At 46.8% G+C, this 10,725-nt stretch overlaps 1 long non-coding RNA gene across 1 annotated transcript; it reads left to right on the forward strand.

The window, feature by feature from the left end:
* Positions 1-1,046: 1,046 nt before the first annotated feature.
* Positions 1,047-5,647, forward strand: LOC125177034 (uncharacterized). Its single transcript, XR_007156491.1, has 3 exons — positions 1,047-2,685; positions 3,457-3,973; positions 5,392-5,647. It is a non-coding gene; the product is annotated as an uncharacterized LOC125177034 (long non-coding RNA).
* The last annotated feature ends 5,078 nt before the right edge of the window (positions 5,648-10,725 follow it).

The following is a 10,725-nucleotide window of genomic DNA, read 5'->3' on the forward strand; positions in this document are numbered from 1 at the left end:
AAAGGCCAGGTTCAAATTCTGACTTTGCCACTTACTAGCCGTAGAAGGAAAGGTACTAAATCCTTCTAACTATCCTGAACTGTTCAAATGGGAATACACTCTCACAGGCTTGTTATAAGGATTGAATTCAAAGAGATGCTATGTCACCATGCCTGGCGTACAATTCATCCTCATGAAATAGGGGCTCTTTCCTTTCTTAGGGACACAGGGCATGGGAGGAAGCAGCACAGCCGTAGTGAGGCGTGGTGGAAATAAAAGTGAAAAAGCAAGTAAGCTCAGTATGTCTCAGGAAGCAGGTTGCCCATGAAACCAGTCCCCCCAGAGGAGGTCTGGGAAGGTCCCCAAGAAACCCAGAAATGCTGGAAGACAAGTAACATGAGACCATGGAGTGACCCCATGTGACTGTACACAGATGACTCAGCCTCGGGTGAAACAGGACTGTCCGTGGTCCAAAGCACGTACCAGCCAAAGCCCTGGGTCCCCCTGGCAGCTGGCTCATCATGTCTCAGTGAACGCATGTGTCTTCAAAGGACATCCAGTGGCTTCCAGGTACCCTGGTGCTTAGGGCAGGCATGGAAGGTAAAGCCCTGAGCACATGCCCTCCTCTGGGTGAGGTGCCAGCTCATTAGTTGAATGAGGCACGGGGGTACCGAAGCAGCAGCCCTGGACAGAGCCTGCAGTTCTGGGTTCAGTTCCAACTCTCCTACTAGTTGTGGCTTCTCCCTGAATCTCCTTCTCTCTTCTCTCATCTGCAGAATAAGTGGTAATAGTCTCCCAGAGGAGTCAGACAGAGCACATTGCTGGGGGGTGTGGGCAGGAAGGAGGGGGTTCCTGGGTGGCTTGGTCGGTTAAGCGTCCGACCTTTGATTTCAGCTCAGGTCATGATCTCGGGGTTCATGAATTCAAGCCCTATGTTGGGCTCTGAACTGACAGTGTTTGGGATTCTCTCTCTCCCCCTCTCTCTCTGCTCCTCCCCCACTCTGGCTCTCTCTCTCTCCAAATAAACAAATACAATTAAAAAAAAAAAGCAGAAGAAAGAAAGAGCACATGGAACACGGGAGAGCATACGTACCCAAGTGTGTGGCATGATCGAACCATTGCTCGCCATTGCTTGCAGCTGTCCCCAAGACAGCTGCTGCAGAGAAGCCACAGTGAAGAAATGACTCCTCCTATCAAAGACCCCATCAAAGAGCTAACTCTTGCCCAACTTGGAGCAGGAGGGAGCACACGCTGATTGGAACTGAGAACACAGACTTCCAGGCCCCCAAACTCTAAGAGCCATGGTCACGGAGAGAAAAGTCACTTGGGGATTTGGGGTGGTACCAGTGGGGCAAACGGATTAGACAGAAGTGACCTCCATGGTAACTAATTCCCCCAAGACTGTTCCCATAGCAAACCGAACCACTGCACGTCTACAGAAGGGGCATCTCAGTGATCAGGAGTACGGTCCAAGGCTTGGGATTACAGGAGCTAAAAGGAGTGTAACCTGCCTGAGTCTGGTGTTCTAGAAAGAATCACTAACTGGGTGCAGTTCTCATTGCACAATGTGGGACCAGTCCTTCTCAGCAAACCTTTCTGTTACCCTTCGAAGAGCTCCGGGTATTTGTGGTGAGGGGAGCCAAGTAGGTAGACTCTATCTGTAAGCTTGATGATACTATTCTCACGATAGGCTAAGTGAAGCAGCCCCCACTTCCTACTCTTTGTTGGGAAAAAAGACATCTGAGGTAGGTTGGTTCCTCTCTGGGAGTGCTTCTTAGGACACCAGCTGCCAGAACAATTCCTGGCTCCTTTCCAGCACTCAAGAAATGTTCATGGTATCGTTCTTCCATAGGATGCATGGCCATCCACACCCAGGAAGACTGACACTCAAGCCTAATATCTGTGTCCAACTCCTTAGAGAAGGACTCCTTCTGGAAGCAGCCTGGACCCAAAGCCTTCAACAGCACCAAGGTTCCAGGCCCCAGCACATCTTAAAGGAGACGGCCCAGGACCCAGGACTTCTGGAACTCAGCCCAGGAGTCAGCAGGGGCAATCTAGACCTTTCTGGGTCTATGGCCTCCTTGCCCCATGTCCCATGCCCCATTGCTTCTATCCCAGCTCTCTGGACCCAGTTGACAAGGGACAGCTTTTCCTTCAGTTCCTGAGTGTCACAGCTGCTCCGGATACTGGGCCAGGATCTAGGGATCGAAAAAGGCTTAAGACTCAGTCCTTGCCCCCAAAATGCTATCCTAGCACCTGTAAATAGGTGTGAATGGGAACAGAAAGTACAGAGTAGGAGCAAATGTTGAAAGAACAGGAGCTGAAGTCATGAAGGACCCCGAATGTCAAGCTAAGGGACTCTTTGTCCCACATTCAGGGACCAGAGACAATCTCGAAGGTTGACTAAGTGGGGAAGGGATAGGACCAGGTGCGCCCAGGCAGAGAGGGAAAGAGGGGTCCCACGCTCCCTGAGACATGGCTCCCTAGCCACCAGAAATGCCAAAGGGCATGCCAGCTTCTCCCCCCCCGCCCCCCCAGAGTCCAGGTGCCAGGCTGGCTTTGCCCTTGCTCTCTGGCTTACTTTAACCCCAGGCCCCTCACCCTTCTTGCCAGCATGACCAGGGGATTTGGATCATCTTGTTGAAGACCCAGAAGTCTCCTAGACATCACAGTAATGCAAATGTTAGATCACTGGCTTGGAGACAGGTGAGTTGGGTTCTAGCACCAAATTTCCTTTCTCAATGACCCTGAACAGGTCATGACGCCTCTCTGAGCTGGGTTCTCTTTCCATAGAATAGCTTCACTCATTGCTGTGAGAGTGCAATGAGATCATGTGTGTCAAGGCAGCTAGTGTGTGGCCTGGGGACCCAGAAAGAGGTCAATTAATGCTTGCTGAATGTGAACCTGTCTAGCAGTTCAGGCTGGGGTCTTTGAGAGAGGAAACCCAGCCAGGCCCAGCCCAGCAGGAGAAAAGTTCCCTAACAGGGAGAATTCCAGGGATCACCAGTATTCTGAGACCATATCAGGCAGTGCTCTGACCCCTCTACTGTCCTGGGGTAGAGTGGGAGGGACCAGGGCTCCACTCCAAGGGTTTATAGGCTATTAATAGCTGGTGGCAGTGGGGCTGCAGGCCACTGTCCAAGGGACTCCTCTTTCCCCTCTGCTCTCAGCTGTGCTGTTCTTTAGAAGCACTTGGGAAGATCTGTGTTATTTGGAAAAGCTGGTAGGGGAAAGAGCACGAAATCTTGCCTGGAAAAGACCACCACTTTCCCCAAATTGTTTGTTTCCCAACAGACGTATTTATATTTCATTTCTCTGCTTCCAGTAAGGCAAACAAATGCTTTTCATTTGCTCTTTGCTTTGTATTTTTCTTTAAAGTAATTATCTATAAATAGGAGTTCACACTGAAAAGCACATGGACGTTTCCTCATTTAATCCTTATCCTAAGTAGGGGCTACCTTTATTCCCATTTTACAGGTAAGAACACTGAGGTTATGTGATTAAGCCAGAGCTGCACGACTGGAAATGGAATCACCAGCACCCAACTCAGGATGCCTGCCTCCAAGTCCTGCACTCTTTCTAGTGCCCCAAACTACCTCTCGATCTCCCTGAGGAAGTCTTGCTAGCTCCCCACACTGCCTCTCCTCTCCCTGAAGAAATCCTTGCAGTGGCTTTGCAGAGCTCCTCTCTGAAAAGCACAGGAGCAGAGAAGTCCAGAGTTTGAAAGGACCTGCTGCATTCCCACACAAGGCAAGAACCCCTCCCACGGTATTCGTGGCGGACGCACACGTCCTGTTTCCCGGAAAGGGGAAGTGCGGTGGCCCAATATTAACAAGGCCGTGATGGAGTGGATTATCTAGGTGGCATTCGCCACTAAATCATAAGGAAAACCCATCTATGGAACAAGAAAACCAGCACTGGTTAATTCAGAGGCTCCATGATGTCATCGGGGACCCAGGTTCTTTCCCGCATTCGGCTCTGTCACCCTTAGGAGGTGGGTGTTTCTCCACAAGGGCTTGTAATGGCTGTCTCCCTTGCAGGCTTCCCAGGCAGCCTCAGCAATAGCCCGTGGATAGCAGACAGGTTTTTTGGTGGTGTTGTTTTTTGGGGTTTTTTTTGTTTTTTGTTTTTCGTGAGAGAGGGGTGTTTGTGTGTTTAACCTACGTGTCTTCTTCTTCCTCCTTTTTAAAGCAAATAAAACTCTCCTGGCCTCCATTAGTGACATTTCCTCATGTCTCCTTGGCCAGGACTGAGCCTCATGACCACCCTCAAGCCACTCACAGGCAAAGGGAATGAGATGCCCAGAAACACTGGCCTGAAGAATGAAGACTGTGCCCCCCTGAATCATGGAGAGGAGGCTTGGAGCCCTAAGTATAGCCAGGGTTCTGTCTGCAAGCAAAAAGAGGAGAAGGGCTTAGAGGAGCTCACCAACCCTCTCTGCCCTTGGAAAATGCTGTTTTCTCTGATTTGCTGGTGAAAACCACTGAGGTTGAGAAGTGACTTGGATCCTTGTCGCTGGACTTTGCCCTGCATCTCACTCACTTGTATAATCCCAAGAGGATCCAAAACAATGCTTTACATGTAGGTGCTCAACCAACCAGCTCAGTTTAATCCAAAGAACGTTTAGGGCTTGCCTCCTACATGCCAAGTGCTTTGTGGTGTGCTGGAGACACAAAGATGATCCAGTCAGAGTCTCTATCCTTGAGCACTACAATCTGGTAGTGCTTTTGGTTATCATTATCATTATTAATAAATAGTACTATTTATTAATAGTACAGGTACAAGAATAGTACTATTCTTATTATTTTCAACCAACATTTACTCAGCACACATAATGTGCTAGACATTTGAAAATATATAACATTCATGCCAGGGCTCAGGATAATTTTTATATCCCAATTGGCAGAAAAGAACACTTAGGGACAAGGAGTTACTTGCCCAAAGTCTCACAGCTCATGGGTGTCAGACACAAGAAGAAACTCAGGTGCACCTAAGTCAAAGACCACCTTCTTTCTGCCGATTGTATTCTCTGCACCTCTCAAAAATTGAATGCTCTAGCTTACCAATAATATATATATATATATATATATATATATATATATATACATATATATATATATAACACGTTAAGCCAATATATGGATAGGTAGATCTCAAAAGTTGTTTTAAGACCTATTTTAATTGGTCTCTCCTTGTCTATTTTGCTCTACTCAGTGGAGATTGCCCTTCCCCTACGAGGAGATGCAAAACTGGGCAGTTTTGTCATTTTCTTCTGGCTTCTTATACCTCACATTATGTTTCCAACAAAATAATTAAGAGGTTAAAATGTCTCCTTCCCCTGTGCTGGAGACTTATGCCAGGAAGAACCCACCATCAGGGGAGTAAGACGCTTCTTCTCTCTTTACTTTTTAGATAATGAATTTTCCTCAGGTCAGATTCGCTGGGGAGTTATTTCTGGAATCCAGCAATTCCTCCATTTTGAATGCCAGACCTTTGTTATCACCAGCCTTCTGGAGCTGCCTCAGGATGATATAAAGAACCTGTTCTAAGATGCCACGGGTGAAAATAAAAGACATTTGTTAGCCAGCTGTGCTCAGAAGTGTCCTTCCTGACGCATCAGGTGGTTCAGGACATGAGCACAGCTCCACTATGAACCCATGCTCCTCCTTTTCACCAACACGAGCTGCTGGATGTTGCTGAGGTGGACTCTGCTCAGAGCCCCATCTTCCTCTCTGGGTTGAGGACACTTCGTGCCCTAAACTAGATCTGCTGCCATCCTCCTGGGAGCCCAGAATTTGGGAGTCAGGCAGTGAGCCCCCACCTGGCCCAGGGAGCCTATTTTAAAGAAATTATAAGAAATTCATGGGCACCTGGGCAGCTCAGTTGGTTAAGCGTCTGACTCTTGATTTCAGCTCAGGTCATGATCTCATGGTTGGTGAGGTCCATCCCTGTGCCGAGCTCCGGGCTGACAGTGGGCTGCTTGGGATGCTCTCTCTCCTTCTCTCTCTCTCTGCCCCTCCCCTGTTCGTTCTCTCTCTCTCTCTCTCTCTCTCTCTCTCTCTCTCAAAATAAATAAATAAACTTAAAAAAAAAAAGAAATGCAATAACCATCCCTCCCTAAGCCTGTCACTTTTTTCTACATGTTCTACCCATCTACCTCTGCCTTCTTTCACCAGGATCTCAGTTTCCTCCCGTTAGTTCACCTTATGTTTTCTTGTCCCAGTCTCTTTTCCTGGACCCTAAATAAAGCCTTCTTGCCCATGGCCAGCTCTGTAGTATAGCAAGAACCAGCAGAGGCCTGAGATTCGGGCCACAGCCAGGTTCAAATGCAGGCACTTCTACTTACCAGCTATGAATCCTAAGGTAGAGACTCAACCTTCCTGAGACCCAATTTCCTCTTTAGCAAAATAGGAATAATAGTTCCTACTTCATAGTGCTATTGGTGGATTAACTGGAATCTTTCATGTAGGAAGCCTGGCATATTGTCAGATACACAATCCCTATTAGTCGGCATTACACCACATAGCCCACGTAAGCAGACTCACTGGTGCCCCACAGAGCTTTCTTGAATTAACCTGAAATAAACATTTTCTAGATTTCCAGGCTCCCTGGAAGAATTTCCTCCACTACCCCTATCTCAGTTAAAAAAAAAAAAAAAAATCAGTGCCTGGCTGGCTCAATTGGTAGTACACATAACTCGTAATCTCGGGATTGTGGGTTTGAGCCCCATCTTGGATGCAGAGATTACTTGAAAAAAATCTTTAAAAATTAAAATAGTTTTAAAAAAAACAGAAGCTTGAGAAGTGGAGGAGGGATTGGAGAGAGGGCAATGAAGTAAGCCGGATGCAAGAGCCTGGATTGCCTTTGGCTCAGTCTGGGTTTGAGGGAAACCTGGAATTACTGCGATTTCATCACAGCAGCTGGTCCAAGATAAACCTGCCAGAACTGCTCAGAGGCCAGATCTGGATTGCAGTGATAGCTGGGGCCTGCTGAGAAGCAAGGAAAAACTATTTATCTGACATTTTTTCAACCCCAACCAAGAATTTTCTTTGGCTCAAGATGCCGCTGGGACCGGTTTTCATTTACATGGATCTCATATGAGGATCCATGCCTCTGACGGGGGAAGACTTCTTAGAAAGACTTCCATTCCCCAGCCTCCTTTCCATGTGTGCCTTTCTCATGATTCAGAAATAATTATCCATCCAGGAAAACTAATCCCTGAGTTACTTATGCATGGACTGTGCCAGAACCTCACATATAGGTTCGCTCTGATTCAACTCCACACACAGCCTGTGCAGGTCTGAGCATCAGCAAAGATGGCCGCCAGAGAACATTTGCCCTCCTTCCAAATTGGCAGCCTTCATGTCACTGAAGCCATGTTAACTGATGTGGCACATTTTAATGCATTTCACTGTCTCAAGCTGTGGCAGCAAATTTAGAGTGTGAATCTTCTTAACAGCTGCTTCTAGAGTGGCGGTCTGGAATCTGCATCCTTGACTCATTGGTGCCAACCAAAAAAAAAAAAAAAAAAACTTGTCCATGTATCATATATGGCTTTCAGTGGCTGTAAGACAGTCCTGTCTGAACTCAAACGCAATTGTTCTTGTAATATGCTTATGAAGACCGCACTTTTCAAACAGGTAGCATTTGGGGAGTGGTATAAATGTTCTAGGAATAAAATAGTGAGTTTGAGAAGTCAATCCAGAATATGTCCAATCGGATTAGCATTATCTGTGTTCAATCAGGTACTTTATTTGAATGAGATGGCCTTATGAGCCTGTTGCATGTCCTGTTGATTTATCATCCTCATCCGTCGCAAGGCAGAGGATACTGCTTTTTGAGCCCTTTGGTTTATCATCCTTAGTCAAAGCTAGGCACAAGGATGGACTTGGCTGCATTGTTGTCATAGCCAAAGACTAGAAACAAATGTATCTATTAGGATACATCCAGTCAACGGAATGGCATATATCATTTAAACAAAAAAAGTGATTCACCGAAAATGTACAAGTGTTGTTATGAAATAATTTCCAAGAAATAGAGTTAAATCTGGAAATATACAAGATCCTGGTCATACTGATCATCTCAGGGGAAAGAACCAGGGGCAGAGGGTCAAGAGAAAGAAGTTTCTGTAATTTTTGTATGCTCTTGAGTTTTGTACCTTGCGTTACCCATATACACCATGATAAAATGGTTGGTTTTTCAAAAACTACATTCAGGGTCGAGCCCGAAGAAAGATGGTCAAACTAGCTATATAATTCAAAGAGTTATAATCACAAGAGCTCTCATTTGCTGAGCAATTACTCTGTATCAGCCTCCTGTTAGAGCCACTTACACATTTCATCTGGTTTTCCCTTCAAAGCAATCCTGTGAAGTAGATTTTACCGTCTTCAATTTTAGAAACAAGGACACTGACTCAACGGGTTCAGGAAAGTTGCCCGAGGTTACACAACCCGCACAAGGCTAAGCTGGGATTCAAACCTAGGTCGGACTAACTTTTTCCACTGGTCCCTGCGGACCTTCTCCGATCAAACACTCAATGGGACTGCATCTCATCACTCTGTCCCCAGGGCCTGGCAGAGCACTTGGCACACAGGAGGTGTCTAATACATGCTGAACAGATAATAAACAGAAAGCAAAACAGTGAGAGCAAGACGCAGCCAGCAATTCCCTAAGAGGAATTTTATACATGTTTGAGCATCTTGGAATTGCACGACTTCTTTCTTTTGTTTTATCCCCTGGTTTCCTCCATGATTGTTGGAAAAGGCCAACAAGCTCAACCATTCATTTCAGGGTGAATTTGGGACCCAAACGGTTAAACAACCAGCCAATTTGGCTTCCTTGCGGCCTCCCAGCCAAGGAGATGAATGGAATGTTCACGAGGTCGCTTGGCAGGGGTCCACATTCCTATGGGAACGTTGCAGCAGTGAGAGCTCTGGGACACTGAGAGGCAAATGTGTGGGAGTCGTGGGGCAAACTGCAAAGGATCCAAATTCTCAGAAAAATACATGGAGCTCCATTGGTCCAAGGATGCTCTGCAGAGGACTAGCTAAGTCTCCGCCCTGGCTCAGAGGGAAAATAGAGACAGGAGCCAGCACCCATCCAGCTCTCCCCTACAGCTGCCCAGGCCTAGAATGGTACGGGCCACTTTCAGCACCGCTGCGGATAGGAGTTCATTAGAAGAAACTCATCAGGGAGTCCCACTCCTTTGGCTGATCTTTAGATTCCTTCCATTTTCCGTTTTCTAAAGAAAAGGACTTGAGGGGAATTTGCCCCCCCCCCGGCTTTTCCCTGGCCCCACCCTGCAGCTTCCTCTGTCCTTCCCCATGGAAGAGGACCCAAACCCAATGCATTTTCCTCAAGTACATCCTTGCCCGGAACACACTCTCCAGAGACCAGGTGAGTCACTAAAATTCCACATTACAACTCCCTCCAGCTTTTAGAAAGGCCGCATCAGTGATGATGATGATGACCATTGGATTTTCTGTTTAAAATTAGAAACTATGATGTTCACATTTTCCCTCAAACAGTAGCTCACAAGAAAACTTCTTGTCACCACTCTAAAAAGGAAGTTCAAGCCTAGAGCTGTCCAGACAGAGACTTCTGTGTGGACCCCCCAACATCTCTCATGCCAGTCATCTGGAGAAATTCTCCAGCTCTGAGGAGGGAGCCCTGCGTCCCGATTTCCCTTCCCACTTGGTGGCATTGGTACCAGGGTCTGGTAGTACTCGAGCAGACATTGCTGTAGTTAACTCAGGCTGTTAAGAAAAGACTCTGTTTTGGGGCGCCTGGGTGGCTCAGTCGGTTGAGCGGCCAACTTCGGCTTAGGTGATGATCTCACAGCTCATGAGTTCGAGCCCCACATCGGGCTCTGTGCTGACACTCAGGGCCTGGAGCCTGCTTCGGATTCTGTGTCTCCCTCTCTCTCTGCCCCTAACCCACTCGCATTCTGTCTCTGTCTTTCTCAAAAAATTTTTTTAAAAATTTTTTTAAAAACATTAAAGAAAAAAAAAAGACAAGACTCTGTTTTATCCTGGCACCATGAGGCTAGGATATGGAGACACTGGAAGCTGTTTGCAAAATGACACCTTTCCATTCCATATCCAAAGGCTAAGAGATACACCAGTAGGTTGCTGGCTCTGTTAGTGAAGTCTTAACCTAATTAACGCTATGGAAGAGAAAACTAGAAGTCTCTCCCAAGGCCAGGAAGCCAGGCTAAGAAGCTTACAAGGAAGGGGCCATTCTGGGGAGAAGCAGAAGTAACTAGGGAGGGAAAGAGCATCCTGACTTTGTTGGTACCACGGGGCACCAAAACCTTATAAGTCTTTTAGGACCAGAACAAAAAGAATCAAGGAAATAACACGCCATGGAAATGACACGAATGAGCTATAATGATGAAGTCATCTGCTCTGCTCATAATCCGCCTTCCGGAGAAGCTGCTGTGTTCACTTGGCCACAAAAGTAGCCTTTGGCTATAGCATCATCTGAACATATGCCTTGCTCCCCACCTCCGGGGATAAATGATCGTAAGTGGACACCTAACCCAAATTGAATAAATCAGGTTCTCTCTCCCAGGGGTTCAGATGTGGGATCCAGAGATGTTGGATGTACCATGTAATCACTTGAATTGAAGAGATGGCATTTGGCAGCAGTGGATAGCCATCTTTTATCCTGTAGATAGAAAAGCCTGAAACCCCCTCTGTCGAGAGAGAAGGAGGGGAATGAATTGACCAGGTGAACAGAAACAGA

This window comes from Prionailurus viverrinus, chromosome D1, assembly GCF_022837055.1.
Source record: "Prionailurus viverrinus isolate Anna chromosome D1, UM_Priviv_1.0, whole genome shotgun sequence".
NCBI classification, from domain to species: Eukaryota; Metazoa; Chordata; class Mammalia; order Carnivora; family Felidae; genus Prionailurus; species Prionailurus viverrinus.